This window comes from Rhinatrema bivittatum, chromosome 1 (genome assembly GCF_901001135.1).
Source record: "Rhinatrema bivittatum chromosome 1, aRhiBiv1.1, whole genome shotgun sequence".
NCBI lineage: Eukaryota > Metazoa > Chordata > Amphibia > Gymnophiona > Rhinatrematidae > Rhinatrema > Rhinatrema bivittatum.
Genome location: NC_042615.1, coordinates 673,434,090 through 673,451,365, shown reverse-complemented (window position 1 = coordinate 673,451,365; position 17,276 = coordinate 673,434,090). Strand labels below are relative to the sequence as shown.

Genomic DNA, 17,276 nt, shown 5'->3' with positions numbered 1-17,276 from the left:
AAAGGGTGTTACATAGAGTTGAGTTTCTGAGGTGAGGACCTTATATCAAGGGACAATTTTCAATAGGCTGTGATGCTGCAGGATACAAAGACATTTAATATGTGCATGCAACTTATAGCTAATTTTCAAAGGGATCTACATAGTATCCCTTTGAAAATTAGCTACAAGTAACTCACATACGGGCCGATATAGTAAAGTCCTGTGCACGCGATTAGGTATGCAAATTAGGCTCGGCGGTAAAAATAGGCGCTAGGGACACTAGCGCGTCCTAGCGCCTCTTTTTGGACCGGAGCGGCGGCTGTCAGCAGGTTTGACAGCCGACACTCAATTTTGCCGGCGTCGGTTCTCGAGCCCGCTGACAGCCATGGGTTCGGAAACCGGACGCCGGCAAAATTGAGCATCCGGTTTTTGACCCGCGAGCCGTGGGCCGACTTCAAATTTTTTTTTTTTAACTTTTGGTAACTTTCGGTACCTCCGACTTAATATTGCCATGATATTAAGTCAGAGGGTGCACAGAAAAGCTATTTTTACTGTTTTTCTGTGCACTTTCCTGGTGCCCGAAGAAATTAGCGCCTACCCAAAGGTAGGCGCTAATTTCTGAAAGTAAAATGTGCGGCTTGGCTGCACATTTTTCTTTCTGAATCGCGCGGGAATACCTAATAGGGCCATCAACATGCATTTGCATGTTGTGGGCGCTATTAGGTTTGGGGGGATTGGACACGCGTTTTCGACCCCTTACTGAATAAGGGGTAATGCTAGCGCGTCGAAAACGCGCGTCCAATCGAGGGTTAACAGTGAGCTCTGTCGCAGCGAACTGTACTGTATCGGCCCGATAAAATGGTTGCATGTGTCTATGACTGCTATTTCTTGTTGTAGCCAATTGTGGTATAACAATATGGGCCGATTTGAAAAGGGTTACACATGCCGGGCCTTTTTTAAAAAGGCCCGGCGACGCGTGTAAAGCCCCAGGACACGTGTAAGAACACCTCTTTTTAATCCAGATAAAATTTTTGTGTGTTGTAAAAGCCCACATGTATTTTTAGAGATTGATATTCAGAAACCCAGGGAGCAGATATTTTATCCAAACCAAATTATGCGTACAACCTTATACAGATATTCTGCAGGACTTATCCACATAAGTCTGCAACTGAATATGTGGATAAAATTATGCACATATCTTTACCAAAAAAATTTTAGGACAGCTGTTTTTCCAACCAGACTTACAATATGGGCTGGATTTTAAAAGGGTTACCTGTGCCGGTCTGGGGTGGGGGTGGGGCCAGAGGACTCCAACAGAGCGGCCATTGCCGCTCTGTCGGAGGATTGCTTGCTGGCAGGCTGCCAGCGTGCGCAACTTGCGTCTGCCCAGAGGCAGGCACAAAAGGTAAGATAAACATTTGGGGGGTTAGAGTAGGGCTAGGGGGGGGAAAGGTTAGGGGAAGGAAAGTTCCCTTCCAGGCCACTCCGATTTCAGAGCGGCCTAGGAGGGAACAGGGGAAGGCAGCGCGGATCGGCACGCACAAGGTGCAAAATTGTGCACCCCCCTTGCACGCGCTGACCTCTGATTTTATAACTTGCATGTGCCTTGCCGCGCAAGTTATAAAATCAGGTGTACATGTGCGCGTGCTGGGTAGTGCACGCACATGTAGGCCGTGCACGCTCCTTTTAAAATCTACCCCCTATGTGTGTAACCTTGGCGGGACAGCACTTGATATGTGTGTTTACCAGGACACTTCCAGCACCACCTCTTTTTATCTGGAAACATTTTGTGCACACAAAATGTACTCACTTGTATGTGTGTGTGTGTGTGGGGGGGGGGGGGTGGATTTTCAAATCATGGCTTTTGTCCAGCTAACGCCAAAATCTGGTTGGAGATAGTCTTTAAATATTAATCTCTTATCTGTTGAGAAGGAGGCTTTTTCAGCCAGGTCAATCCACCCAAGGAATGCAAAGTTGCCACAATGCAAGTCTCCTCAATCATTTCACAAACTAAGTTTCAGATCTATGGGGAAGGTGGTGAGATTGCATGATGGACTTGTCCTGCTGTCTTAGAGAATACCTGTTACAGGCAAGCGACTTTCTCTGTGGACATGTAGGAATGAATTCAGCAACAAGCAAGGATTCCCAAACTGGGGGTTTCAACATAGCTTCATTTAATTTCTGGAACCAATGAGAGAGGGAGCTATTTTAGAATTAATTCTTAGTGGAATGCAGAATTTGGTGAGAGAGGTAACGGGGGTGGGGCCATTTGGCAATAGTGATCCTAACATGAGGCCATTTGGCAATAGTGATCCTAACATGATCAAATTTGAACTAATGACTGGAAGGGGGACAATATGTAAATCTACAGATGTAACACTACATTTTCAAAAGGGAAGCTTTGATAAAATGGGGAAAATAGTTAGAACAAACCTAAAAGATACATCTGCAAAGGTTAAACGTGTACAACAGATGGGACATTGTTTAAAAATACAATTTTAGAAGTTTAGTCCAGATGAATTCCATGCATTAAGAAAGGTAGAAGGAAGGCAAAATGATTATTGGCATGGTTAAAAGGTGAGGTGAAAGATGCTATTTTAGCAAAAAAAAAATCATCCTTTAAAAACTGGAAAGATCATCTGAAGAAAATAGTAAAAAGCATAAGCATTGTCAAGTTAAGTGTAAAACATTGATAAGGCAGGCTAAGAGAGAATTTAAAATGAAGTTGGCCACAGAGGCAAAAACTCATAATTAAAGCTTTAAAAAATATATCCAAAGCAAGAATCCTATGAGGCAGTCGGATGGACCATTAGATGACCGAGGGGTTAAAGGGGCTCTTATGGAAAATAAGGCCATTGCAGATGGTTTTTAAAGGTGATGAGACAGAAGAACTGATACAAATCACTGTGAATCTGGAAGATGTAGTAGGTCAGATTGACAAACTAAAAAGAAGCAAATTACCTGGACTGAATGGTTGCAGCCCAGTGTTCTGAAGGAACTAAATAATGAAATTTCAGATCTATTAGTTAAAATTTGTAACCTGTCATTAAAATCATCCATTGTACCTGAAGACTGGAGAGTGGCCAATGTAACCCCAATGTAACCCCAATAATTAAAAAGGGTTCCATGGGTGATCCGGGAAACTATAGACCAGTGAGCCTGACATCAGTGCCGGGAAAAATAATGGAAACTATTCTAAAGATTAAAATCACAGAACATATGGAAAGACATGGTTTAATGGAACACAGTCAGCATGGATTTACCCAAGGCAAGTCTTGCCTCAAAAATCTACTTCATTTTCTTGGAAGGGGTTAATAAACATGTGAATAAAGGTGAACTGGTAGATGTAATGTATTTGGATTTTCAGAAGGCGTTTGACAAAGTCCCTCATGAGAGGCTTCTAAGAAAACTAAAAAGTCATGGGATAAGAGGCGATGTCCTTTCATGGATTACAAACTGGTTAAAAGACAGGAAACAGAGAGTAGGATTAAATGGTCAATTTTTTCAGTGGAACAGGGTAAACAGTGGAGTGCTCAGGGATCTGTTCTTGGGCAGGAGCTTTTCAATATATTTATAAATGATCTGGAAAGGAATACAATGAGTGAGGTAATCAAATTTGCAGATGATATAAAATTATACAGAGTAGTTAAATCACAAGCAGATTGTGATAAATAGTAGGAGGACCTTGCAAGACTGGAAGATTGGGCATCCAAATGGCAGATGAAATTTAATGTGAACAAGTACAATGTGTTGCATATAGGGAAAAACAACCCATGCTGTAGTTACACGATGTTAGGTTCCATATTAGGAGTTACTACCCAGGAAAAAGATCTAGGCATCATAGTGTTGCGTTTGTGCCTCTTCTCGCCCCTTGCTGCACTCTCTTTACCTTGGGAGCGACTCCCTTCGGCTCTGATGGACAGTTGCAGCTGCGGCTTCTCCCTGCCTCTTGGTCCTGGTGTCCCGGGCTGGCTTGACGCTGCAGATCCGCCATGTTCCTGATGATGTAAGGGCACGCGCGCGCGCGCTCCAGACTTTGTACCAGCAAGGGCGTGAACCTCGGGGGCATCCCCCCGTAGTGACATCATCCATTTCCACTTTAAAAGGTCTTTGTTTGCTAACCTCTAACGAGTTAGCAAGGAACTCCAACAGGACTTGCTTCGGCAGTCTACGATACTTGCAACAACGATCCGAGTCAGCCAGGGGAAACCTTCCCCACTGCTCGGCCTTTTCAAACTTACCAGGAGTACCTGCTCCATGGGGGCTTCGCTCTCTCTTCTTGATTTCAGATTGCCGGAATACTCAGAAGACTCCTCATTGCCTGGAAGCGATTGCGGACGTGAAAACAGTGAGTTCTATTGTACATAGGAATCGGTACTCGCTCCACGAGGGCCTACATTCCTATAGCTCAGAAGACTCCCTTCCTCCAAGACGCTATCACAGGTACGGAGATCGAGAGTTACATTGGCAAGATTACAGATAGGAACTGGTACTTGCTCCACGAGGGCCCACATTCCTATAATCCTTTACAGACTCTCTTCTAATCTAGAAGCCATTTCATATACAGCTATTGTGAGTTCTTATTACAGACTGTTTAGAGGAACTAGTGCTCGCCTACGGCTCCTGTTCCTGAATGTACTGAAAACTCTGTGGCATAGAGACCATTGCAGACATCTACTATTGTGAGTGTACCATCTTGTATCCAGTATACCTTGTCAACTCACTCCTTCTAGTCTCTCTCTACAGCTCAGCGACCCAGAGATTACATTCCAGTATCAGAAGGACTTCAGCCCTACCGGACACCTCGACTCTCTACTGCCACCTCTAGTGGTCCAGCTTCCAGCTTAATAAAGAACTATTTGTGTTTCATATTCTAGCCTAGCCGGTGGTTCCTCTCAGGATTTCCTCCTGGGGGTACTGTCATCTGCCATTGGCCCAGGGATTCACCATCTCCTCCTAGTGGTCATTCCTTACACTACTATCTCTGTGGGAGCCAACTCTTCAAAAAAGGCTTAAAAACTTGGCTCTTCAAAAAGCATTTCACAGTGAGGTAACGGAATAACAAATGCACAAAACAGGAAATCGCCAAGATAAAGCAGTATTGCCTACTTTTGTTATTTTCTCACAATCTAAGTATTAAATTATAAAGACAGTTAATAGTAAATGGTAACCACACCCTCTCACATTTAAGTATATTATCGAACTATGTAACCGTATAATAATGGCACCCTTGGATAAATTAGAAACGACATATTTGTGCCTAACTGTAAACCGTTGAGATGGTGCTCTACTATACGACAGTATAGAAAAGTTTTAAAATAAATAAATAAATAAATAAATACCAACCACTAACACTGCTTACAGAAGTATTATATAGATAGCTACCTTCTCTTGTCAGCAGCCTATATATAACAGATTGCTACTCCGTAGCGGAGGCATGATAGATTGCTATCTCAGTAGCGAAGTACAATATCCTATAGTTAGCTCCTTTTCCTCAGAAGAGTATCATAGAACATATTACCAACTCCTCTTCACTGGGGAGTTGATCTATAACAGCTTGCTACCTCATTCTCTTACTGGAGCATCTAACAGCAGTTCTCTACAGATTAGTAACTCTGCCCTCCTGGCGGGGTCAGCACTACAGATAGCTACCTCCTCCCGTCTGGAGGAGCAGATCATGACAGATTGCTACTCCTCCTCCTTTCAAGAGAAAAGCAGAACAGTTTGCTAACTCCACCCTCCTGGCGGGGTGAGTGACAGCAGATCACTAACTCCTCCCCTCTGGAGGAGGAAAGCATAACAGATTGCTGACTACTCCCCTCTGGAAGAGGAGAGCGGATCACATAGTGGATAAATCATTGAAATTATCGGCTCTGTGTGCTGCAGCAGTCAAAAAATCAAACAGAATGTTAGGAATTATTAGGAAGGGAATGGTGAATTAAATGGAAAATATCATAATGCCTCTGTATCGCTCCAAGGTGATACCGCACCTTGAATACTGTGTACAATTCTGGTCGCCGCATCTCAAAAAAGATATAATTGCGATGGAGAAGGTACAGAGAAGGGCGACCAAAATGATAAAGGGGATGGAACAGCTCCCCTATGAGGAAAGGCTGAAGAGGTTAGGGCTGTTCAGCTTGGAGAAGAAATGGCTGAGAGGGATATGATAGAGGTCTAGAATGGGTAGATGTGAATCGGTTATTTACTCTTTTGAATAATAGAAAGACTAGGGGGCACTCCATGAAGTTAGCAAGTATCACATTTAAAACTTTTCAGAGAAATTCTTTTTCACTCAATGCACAATTAAGCTCTGGAATTTGTTGCCAGAGGATGTGGTTAGTGCAGTTAGTGTAGCTGGGTATAAAAGGTTTTGGATAGTTTATTGGAGGAGAGATCCAGTGACTGCTGTGACCGGGTTGACTTGGCAAATAGCCACTGCTATTGCTGGCAGCAATAGAATGGGATATACTTAATGTTTGGTTACTTGCCAGGTTTTTGTAGCCCGGATTGGCCACTGTTGTAAAAAGCATGCTGGGCTTGATGGACCTGTTGTGAACCTGTCCACGATGCGCGCGGGCAGGCCCCCTACCTTCGCAGCCAGTTGGGCCGCTGATGCCTTCCCCTGCGGCAGGCCGTGCCGCTGTCTTCAGGCTCTCTCCACAGCTGAAGCTGTCCTTGCCACTGCTGGGATACTCAAGCAGCAGAGAGGCCGTCTCTGTCACTGCCTGGGCTCCTTCATCCGTCGTCGCGGCAGGCTCCTGCAGCCTGCCTTTCCTTCATCTTCATAACAGGGCTGCTGCCGCTGGTGCCACTGCTTGCTGGGCCTTCCACATGGCTGGGGACAATGCCACCATTGTTCCTGCTCATCCTGGGTGTGCGCCTCTCCTTGCCTTTTAAAGGGCCTGCCAGGTGTGGCCTCTGCAAACTCCTCCCCGGGTGCAGTCCTCTTCAGCCCTACAAAAGGGCTCAGCGTTCAGTCTAGCTTTGCCTTCGCAAGGAGTTAGGCGCTCATGGGATCTTCCTGTTTTTCGCTCTAGGATTCTCGCTGTTCCATCGCTTCTTCAAGGTCCTGTGTTCCTTTTTCTTCGTTGGAGCTCCATGTCTTGTCCTGATGTCCTTGATCCAGTCCAGATGTCCGTCTTCCACTCCTGATGTCCATGGTCAGTCTTAATGTCTGTCTTCCAGTTCCTGATGTCCGTGATCCAGTCCAGATGTTTGTCCTCCGTTCCTGATGTCTGTAAACTAGCCCTGATGTCCGTCTCCTGTTCCTGATGTCCATGATCCAGTCCAGATGTCCTGTACCCCTGGTTCCTCATCGCCATCTTTCCTAGTGTGCCATGTCGAGGTCCGCGACCAGCCCCATGAGTGGGCTGAGTAGGGCGCTTCGTGGTACAATGCCTTCCTCACTACAGCAGCTCAAGCCTCCGGAGGGTAATCCTTGCTTGAAGCCAAGTCTTGTCTTGGTCCTGAATCCTTGCTTGAAGCCAAGTCCTGTCTTGGTCCTGTGTCTTGAACTTTGCTGGCACTCGGATTCCTTGTGCCTGCTCCGTCCATGCTAAAGACTCTGCCAGAACCTGTACCATACCAGCGTGGTCTGTGACCAGCCACTGGCGGCTGTGTAGGGCGTGCCCCGGTGCAGGCCTCTACAGTTTCTGCAACATGCTCTTCTCAGTTATTCCACTATCTCGTCTAGAGTCTACGTCGGTCTCAGTATGGTCCGCGACCAGCCCCATGGGTGGGCTGTGTAGGGCGCACTGTGTCACAGTCTCAACCCAGCTCTTGAACCTCACTACTGACTCCTTGTCTTCAGAACCTCATCCAAGTGTCCTCACCTGAGTCTTTGTCCAAGTACCCATAAATTCGCCTGAGTCTTCATCTGAATCTTCGTTTGCCCCTGGCCTCCGTCCGGCCTGCCGCTTCTTGCTGTTACCCAGCAGCAGGTCTGAAAGGGCTTGGAACGGTCGGAGGACTGTTCATAAGACCACCATTGCGTTGTTGGTCTTTCAGAAGTGGGCAGGTCCGGTGGAGGGTCAGCACTTTCAGTCATCCTTGTCTTCGCTCCAGCCTTGTACCTGCTCCAGATTCCATCGTCTGTCTTCACTCCAGCCTTGCTCCTGTCCAGCCCATGCTCGGGCATGCCTCGCCTGCCTCGGCACTAGGGATGTGAATCCTTTTAGGACGATTAAAATTATCGTCCGATAATTTTAATATCGTCTTAAACCGTTATGGAACACAATACAATAGAGATTCTAACGATTTATCGTTATAAATCGTTAGAATCGTGAGCCGGCACACTAAAACCCCCTAAAACCCACCCCCGACCCTTTAAATTAAATCCCCCACCCTCCCGAACCCCCCCCCAAATGACTTAAATAACCTGCGGGTCCAGCGGCGGTCCGGAACGGCAGCGGTCCGGAACGGGCTCCTGCTCCTGAATCTTGTTGTCTTCAGCCGGCGCCATTTTCCAAAATGGCGCCGAAAAATGGCGGCAGCCATAGACGAACACGATTGGACGGCAGGAGGTCCTTCCGGACCCCCGCTGGACTTTTGGCAAGTCTCGTGGGGGTCAGGAGGCCCCCCACAAGCTGGCCAAAAGTTCCTGGAGGTCCAGCGGGGGTCAGGGAGCGATTTCCCGCCGCGAATCGTTTTCGTACGGAAAATGGCGCCGGCAGGAGATCGACTGCAGGAGGTTGTTCAGCGAGGCGCCGGAACCCTCGCTGAACGACCTCCTGCAGTCGATCTCCTGCCGGCGCCATTTTCCGTACGAAAACGATTCGCGGCGGGAAATCGCTCCCTGACCCCCGCTGGACCTCCAGGAACTTTTGGCCAGCTTGTGGGGGGCCTCCTGACCCCCACGAGACTTGCCAAAAGTCCAGCGGGGGTCCGGAAGGACCTCCTGCCGTCCAATCGTGTTCGTCTATGGCCGCCGCCATTTTTCGGCGCCATTTTGGAAAATGGCGCTGGCTGAAGACAACAAGATTCAGGAGCAGGAGCCCGTTCCGGACTGCTGCCGTTCCGGACCGCCGCTGGACCTGCAGGTTATTTAAGTCATTTGGGGGGGGTTCGGGAGGGTGGGGGATTTAATTTAAAGGGTCGGGGGTGGGTTTTAGGGGGTTTTAATGTGCCGGTTTTGCGATTTTTCGATTTTTCGATTTTTCACGATTTTTCACGATTTTTCACGATATTTTACCCCCCCAAACGGCAACAATACGATTCCCTCCCCCTCCCAGCCGAAATCGATCGTTAAGACGATCGAGGACACGATTCACATCCCTACTCGGCACCACTTCAGAGTTCCTCTGGGGTCGAGCCATGGTCCAAGAACACACAAACCCCTGGAAAGTGGAATCGCTCTCCTAGCGCTTCCCTAACAGGACCCTTGGTCTGACCCAGTATGGCAATTTCTCATGTTCTTATGACTGATGAGATTCACATATTATTTATTTATTATTCTGTTTTTCAGGCACCTCAAAGCAGAATACATTTAGGTTCTGTAGGTATTTCCCTGTCCCTAGAGGGCTCATGATCTTAAGTTTGTACTTGTGGCAGTGGATGGTAAAGAGCTTTGCCCAGAGTCACAAGGAATGGTGATGGGATTTGACCCCTGGTTTCCCTGATTTGTGGCCCAATGCTCTAACTATTAGGCTACACTCTGGGTTCCATCACTCATAATTTAGGAAGTGGTTCTCAACCCAGTCATTGGGACACACCATGGTGGTAGTGGCACAGGAATACTCACACATACACTCAGAAAGACCTTTAAGTCTTTCTGAGCAATGAGAGAGAACATTTCACAATGGAACCATCCAGTGAAATCATCCAATTGTGTGGCTTAATTCAGTCTTGCTTGCCCATGGAAAAATAACCAATTTACCTATTAAAGGCCTTTGAGAAATGTCCTCTAAATTGGGCATTCAATGAGTTTAGTCAATTTATAGTCCATAACTTAAAAACAAAATGCTTAAAGGCAATAAATGATGCACATAAGAACACAATAATACTAAAATGTCTGTAAAAAGTAGTGCAAAAGTGGCATTTTGAGACTCAGAGGTGACGGGGAAGAGAAAATTGTTTGAGGTTTTCGCTGTTTCCAGTCCTATTTGTGTCCATTTTCTGTGGTCCTACTTCTGAACAGAAATATTTGTTGAGCAATTCCACTTTCTCCTTGTCAGCCAGAGAAAATGGACATAAATAGGGCTGGAAACAATGTAAACTTTAAACAATTTTCAGAAGAATGTGTTTTGTGAGGAGCTAGCAAAAATAAAAGTAGAGAAAGTGATATGGCTGGATAGGATACATCTGAGGGTATTAAGCAAACTTTAGAAAAGTTTAGGCAGCTCTGCTGGCTGACCTTTTCAATGCTTCTTTAGATTTAGGAGTAGTTCCAGAGGACTGGAGATTAATGCTAAAAAATGAAGGATCATGCATGTGGGCTGCAAAAATAAAGGGAGCGATACACTTTACATGGCAAAATTCTTCTAACATATAGGGTCATTTATCAAAATGCTATAAGGTGTTTTTGCATGTGTTAAGCAGCTTTAACGCATGCGATAGCACCATAACGTATGGTGTGATGCAAATCCGAAAAAGAGGAGGAGTTAGGGGCAGGGTTTACTGTTTTGCAAAGCCCTGTTGCATGGCTTTAATGCTGATTTTAGTTGCACCTTTTTCAGTAGTGTTAAGTCATGTGCTAGGTTGCATTAAGGCCTTATTGTATTTTGTTCTTAAATGCCTATTTTGGTGGTTTTGAAGAGGAGAGGGAGAGTGAAAGAGAGAGGGAGAATAAGAGAGAGAGTGAGCCTAGCCATGATAACCTCACACTAGATAGGTATTTATATCTCTATTGGAGGCCCACCTAGTAACTTGAGGTGAGGTTTAGGTATTAGTGTAGGGGTTAGGGGCCATTTTGACATTCAAAGTGAGACTTATGAACAGAACAGTGCTCTCTTGTGAAGATTTGATGACCCTTGGAGTGAGGAAACTCACTCAAAGATGATATTTGTGCAATGTTCTCTCAACCTAGCTTGATGTTACCCAGGTAGAGAGTCCATCAAGCTAGTTTGAAAGCACTGCACAAATATCATCTTTGAGTGAGTTTCCTCACTCCAAGGGTCATCAAATCTTCACAAGAGAGCACTGTTCTGTTCATAAGTCTCACTTTGAATGTCAAAGTGGCCCCTAACCCCTACACTAATAACTAAACCTCACCTCAGGTTAGTAGGTGGGCCTCCCATGGAGATATAAATACCCATCTAGTGTGAAGGTATTATAGCTAGTCTCTCTCTCTCTCTCTCTCTCTCATGCAATATTTAATGCATTTTGATAAATCCAGGCCATAGTTACATAGCAATGACAGGAAATAAAGACCAAATGATAAGCCTTCATTTGGAACACTGTGTACAATTCTGAAAATCACAACTTCAAAAAGATATAAACTGCATGAAGTTAGTCAATAGAGTGGCTACTAAAATAGTCAATTATCTTTGTTCTAAAACATATGAGAAAGACAAATATCTAATCATCAGTCAAAAGAGATGCAGACAAAAGTTAAGTCCTTATACTTCATAAGGTGTTTTATTACTGCATTATGTCTCCTTAAATTCTTAGTTACTTAACTTCAGCCTCCTATTATTCCTTTTGGAAGAGTTACAATGTATAATTTAAATGTAATTTTTCTTTTTCTTTTGAGAGTATTGGAATTCATACCTTGAGTCCTAATATGGGGGAATTAATTGAACTTCTTTAGGAATGTCGAACTGTGAATATTTCCTTATTTCTGTATATTTAGGATATAGGTAACTGTATGTATGAATGTTTCAAATAATTTCTTTGTAAAATTGGAATGAAAATGAGAAATAAAGAATTAAAAAAAAAAAAGTCCTTATACTTCAAAATCAAATGTGTAGATAATCCTTTATTGAACGTGGCAACTCCACTATTTTTATGACAAAAATAGCAAATGTTGCTTACCTGTAACAGGTGTTCTCACAGGACAGCAGGATGTTAGTCCTCACATATGGGTGACATCATCAGGATGGAGCCCAATCACGGAAAACTTCTATCAAAGTTTCTAGAACTTTGACTGGCCCCTACTGGGCATGCCCAGCATGGCATTAACTCTGCAGCCAGCAGGGGTCTCCCTTCAGTCTTATTTGATAGCTACAGGCAGTGCCGAAAAATAAAACAACAAAACGTTACAAACCCAACACCATGGGGTGGCGGGCGGGTTTCATGAGGACTAGCATCCTGCTGTTCTGTGAGAACACCTGTTACAGGTAAACAGCATTTGCTTTCTCACAGGACAATCAGGATGGTAGTCCTCACATATGGGTGAGGACCAAGCTGAGGATGTCCGAACATGCACCAAATGTACTCAACGGCATGCAACAGGCACAACAACTGGGGTGGAATTTGGTAGAGGGCATCCTGAACCCCACCGGGCAGGCAGAAGGGTGTAGGTACGTCACGTTGGAAATAAGTTACGCAGGACAGTCTGGCCGAAGATGGAATCTTGTCTTCCGGCTTTGTTCAAGCAATAGTAAGCTGTGAAAGTATGAACTCCAGGTGACAGCCCTGCAAATGTCAGGAAGCGGCACTGATCATAGGTGTGCTACTGAAGTCGCCATGGCCCTCACAGAGTGTGCTTTAACACGGTCTTGAAAAGGAATGCCTGCTTGCTGACAGCAAAAAGAAATGCAGTCTGCCAACCAGGAGGAGAGTCTGTTTACCCACAGGTTGCCCTAATTTGTTGGGATAGAAAGAGACAAACAACTGAGTGCTCTTCCTGTGGGCAGCTGTACGGTCTAGGTAGAATGCTAGAGCCCGTTTACAGTCAAGGGTATGTAGAGCCTGTTCCCCTGGATTGAAATGGGGCCTGGGAAAGAAGGTAGGTAGTATGATGGATTGATTAATGTGAAACTCCGAAACTACCTTAGGTAAAAACTTAGGGTGAGTGCGGAGTACCGCCCGGTCCTGCAGGAGTTTAGTGTAAGGCGGATAGGTAACTAGGGCCTGTGTGCGACTACTATCCCATCAGCTTCCATGGGGCTCTCTACTTCACCTTCATTTGTCTCCTGTTGCCTCTCTCTTGTAGTAACCCCCCTCCTTCTCCTCGTTGGGATTCCCCAGTTTGGGTCCCAGCGTTGCTTTCCTTTCTTCACATCCAACCCCATTACCTGCCCCCTCGCTAATACCTGCCCCCTGCTATATTTCTCTTTATCTAGATACTAACTGGACCAGTCCTATATTCCTCCCTATCAGTTGCAACTTTTGTACCCGTTGTACTAGCTTTTCTCAATCTCTTGTTTTTTCCGTTATCTGCTCCCCCTGCATACAAAGTTTTCTCTACTGTTTTAGCCCATATTGCTCTATCTACAGCCCTTGAGCGAAGTTAATGTACCCGTTGTACCAGTTTGTGCCAAGTCCCATTACCTCTTTACTGGTATCGCCTACAAGCAAAGTTTTCTACTGTTCTTGTCTTCCATTGTTATCTATTGTTCTATGTGTAGCCCATGAGCAAAGTTCTATGTATAGCCCATGAGCAAAGTTACCGTTCACTGTAAACCGAGTTGATCTGTATCCCACACAGGAACCCCGGTATATAAAACCCAATAAATAAATAAATAATTCACTAACCCTGCGAGCTGAAGTGATAGCTAGAAGGAAAATCACCTTCCAAGTGAGATATTTTAGGTCACAGGAGTGAAAAGGCTCAAATGGAGGTTTCATGAGCCAACCGAGAACCAGATTAAGGTCCTAAGAAGGGGCCGGGGATGTAAAGGTGGCTTGATGTGGAGCAAGTCCTTCAAAAAGCATGTTACGAGGGATTGTACCGATATAGGAACATCCCTGACACCTTTATGGAAGGCGGCTACTGCACTGACATGCATTCTGATGGAAGAGGTCTTTAGACCTGATTCTGACAAATGCCAGAGATAGTCCAAAAACCTTGGGATTGGACAGGAAAAAAGGTCAAGGGACTGTGAGGTGCACCATGATGTGTACCTTTTCCATTTACAGGAATAAGATTTTCTTGTGGAAGGCTTCCGTGAAGCAATCAGGACATGAGAAACCGAATCTGAAAGGTTAAGTGGTTGAAGGATCCCAATCTTCAGGCCGTCAGAGACAAGGCCTGAAGATTGGGATGGGGTAGGCATCCGTTGTTTTGAGTGATCAGATGCGTGTCTGTTCCCAAGGGAATGTGCCTGCGGATGGAGAGATACTGAAGTATGGGAAACCACACTTGGCGTGGCCAGTGAAGTGCTATCAGGATCATGGTTCCTTTGTCCTGACGTAGCTTCACGAGAGTCTTCGAGAGAAGAGGAAGTGGAGGGAATGCATAGAGCAGACCGGTTGCCCACGAGAGGGAGAATGCATCTCTGGGCGGAGAGCACTCGCTCCGAATGAGGGAGCAGAAATTGTCGACTTTGTGGTTCTGAGGGGACACAAAGAGGTCTGTCTGGGGGTATCCCCATTGTCGGAAGATTGAGGTTGCTACCGAGGGGTTGAGAGACCACTCGTGTGGTTGGAAGACGCGACTCAGTTTGTCCGCCAAAACATTGTCCACTCTCGGCAAGTAGGTGGCCCTGAGGTACATCGAGTGGGAGAGTGCTTCCGCCTAAATCTGTGCAGCTTCCTGACACAGAAGGAAGGAGCCTGTTCCTTCCTGCTTGTTGATGTACCACATGGCCACCTGGCTGTCTATCTGAATCAGGATGACGAGATTTGATAGGCGTTCCTTGAAAGCCCTGAGAGCATATTGCATTGCTCGAAGTTCTAGGAAGTTTATTTGATGTTTGGCCTCCCCTGGAGACCAAGACCCTTGTGTCTGTAGATTGTCCACGTGGGCTCCCCACCCGAGGTTGGAAGCGTTGGTGGTGAGAATGAGTTGAGGATCTGGCACTTGAAAGGGCAGTCCTTGGAGGAGATTGTTCTGATCTTTCCAACAGGCGAGAGACAGACGGAGTGAGTCGGTGATGTGGACAATGGTCTACAGAGGCTGAACAGCTTGAATCCATTGTGTCCTCAGAGTCCAATGCATGAGACTCATGGCCAAGCAGGCCATTGGTGTGACATGGACTGAGGATGCCATGTGTCCCAGAAGGACGAGGAATTGGGGAGCCGTTTGCTGTATGTTGAGACTGCAACTGGTGAGCGAGAGACACAAGTGTTAGTGCTCGTTGTTGAGGCAGAAAGGCTTTTGCTTGCAAGGTGTCCAAGTCTGCCCCAATGAATGACAAGGTTTGAGATGGGATTAAATAGGATTTTCTGTAATTGACGAGAAATCCTAGCAAAATTAGAGTGTGTAAGGTGAAATCGAGGGACGACCGAGCGGCTTGCTGGGTTGGAGCCCTGATTAACCAGTCGTCCAGATAGGGGTAGACGTGAACACCTTGTTTCCTGAGGAAAGCTGCGACAACCACGAGGCATTTGGTGAAGACTCGTGGTGCAGACGCTAGGTCGAACGGAAGCACTCGGTATTGATAGTGCTTGGGGCCTATTAAAAACCTGAGGTATTTGCGATGATTAGGAGTTATCGCAATGTGTGTGTATGCATCCTGGAGTTCCAGAGAGCAGAGCCAGTCTCCTCTTTGTAGAAGAGGTAGAAGTGATGCCAAGGTTACCATCTTGTTTTCCCGCTGTAGGTACTTGTTGAGAGCACATAGGACCAGAATTGGATGAACTCCCCCGAATTTTTTGGGGATAAGAAAGTATCGGGAATAGAACCCTAGGCCTTGCTGCGAGAGTGGGACTGGTTCTATTGCTTTTAACTGGAGAAAGAGGGGAAACCTCCTGATCCAGAAGAATAGAGTGGTTGGATGTCTCCCACGTCCGCAGAGGTGGTGAGTCCGGTGGCATAGCGAGAAAGTTCAGGTGGTAACCCTGAGCAATGATTGCTAGCAGCCATTGGTCAGTTGTGATTGATTGCCACATGTTGTGAAAGTGGCATAATCAACCTCCTACTGGTATGCTTGGCAGAGGAATAAGGCTGCTGCTCTCCAAGTGGGAGTCAAAAACCTTAAGCAGGCCCCGACTGGGGAGCTGCTTGCGATTTTTGCTTTTGGGCTTGCCGAGGCTGAGGCTTTTGATAAGGTCTCATAGGTCGGGACCTTGCTGGTGGAGAATAGGCCTTCCTCGGACAGTAGAACAACTTCTTAGAGTCCTTCCTGGAGGGCTGTCTTAAGGAGAAGTCAGAAGGTATTGATGAAAGCGGTTTAAGGGTCCCATGATGGTCCTTTAATTCAGCCACCATTCGCTGGATCTGTTCACCTAACACATTGTCTTCTACACATGGTAGGTCAGATAGCCGGTCTTGTACTTCTGGGCAAAGGTCAGAAGATTTGAGCGAGGCCCATCATCTTACCAAAATAGCAGCCGCAGACACTCTAGTAGAGGTGTCGAAGATATCATAAGATATCCTAATCTCATGTTTTCCTGCCTTAAAACCCTTGTTTACAAGGGTTTGAAGCTGGTCTTCGAATTGTTCAGGCAGGGTTTCAGAGAAGTCCTGTATCTGCTTGAAGATGACCCTATTATATTGGGTCATATAAAGTTGGTAAGCCACAATTCGGGAGATGAGCATAGCCCCTTGGAACAGTCGTCAACCAATATTGTCTAGGAATTCTGTTCCTTAACAGGTGGGGTAGATGTGTGAGGCTTCAACCTTTTTGCCTTCTTTTGAGCCGACTCTACCACAACTGAGTGGTGGTCGAGCTGAGATTTTTGAAAGCCAGGGGCTGACTGCACTAAATAGGTAGTTTTAGCCTTTCTGTGTACTGGAGCAATGGATCCAGGGATCTCCCGGTTCTTTTTGATGAGGTCAAGAAGAACTTGATGAATGGGAATAGAAGTGATCACTTTGGGGGCATCCAAGAGTTGGAGCAAGTCCATCATCTGGTGCCTATCATCCTGTTCCGTTTGAAGTTGAAAGGGACCAACTCAGACATTTCCTTCACAAAATTAATGAAAGAAAGGTCCTCTGGAGGAGAACGCTTTCTACTTTCAGAAGGAGAAGGAGGTGAAGGTAAGTCATCGATGTCTGTGGAAGTATCATCACCCCAGATGTCATAAGGATCAGCAGACTGACCTGTAGGATGAGAAGGGGGTTGGATACCTGAAGGCCCTGGTCGAGGCTCTGAGAAAATCGAAGGAATCACCGGGGGCACCGAAGATGGCGCAGAAGGCATCGGTGCAGGCATCGATGGCATCGATGGCATCGATGGCGCTGATGGACGTATTGGCACCGATGGATGAATTGGTGGCAAGGGACGAATTGGCATCGATGGCTGAGGCAGAAC

At 46.0% G+C, this 17,276-nt stretch overlaps 1 protein-coding gene across 1 annotated transcript in view; it reads right to left on the bottom strand.

Annotated features, from left to right (window-relative positions):
• Nucleotides 1-17,276, bottom strand: part of EDIL3 (EGF like repeats and discoidin domains 3) — a 974,710-nt gene that overhangs the window by 703,876 nt on the left and 253,558 nt on the right. The gene's annotated exons all lie outside the window — the stretch shown is intronic.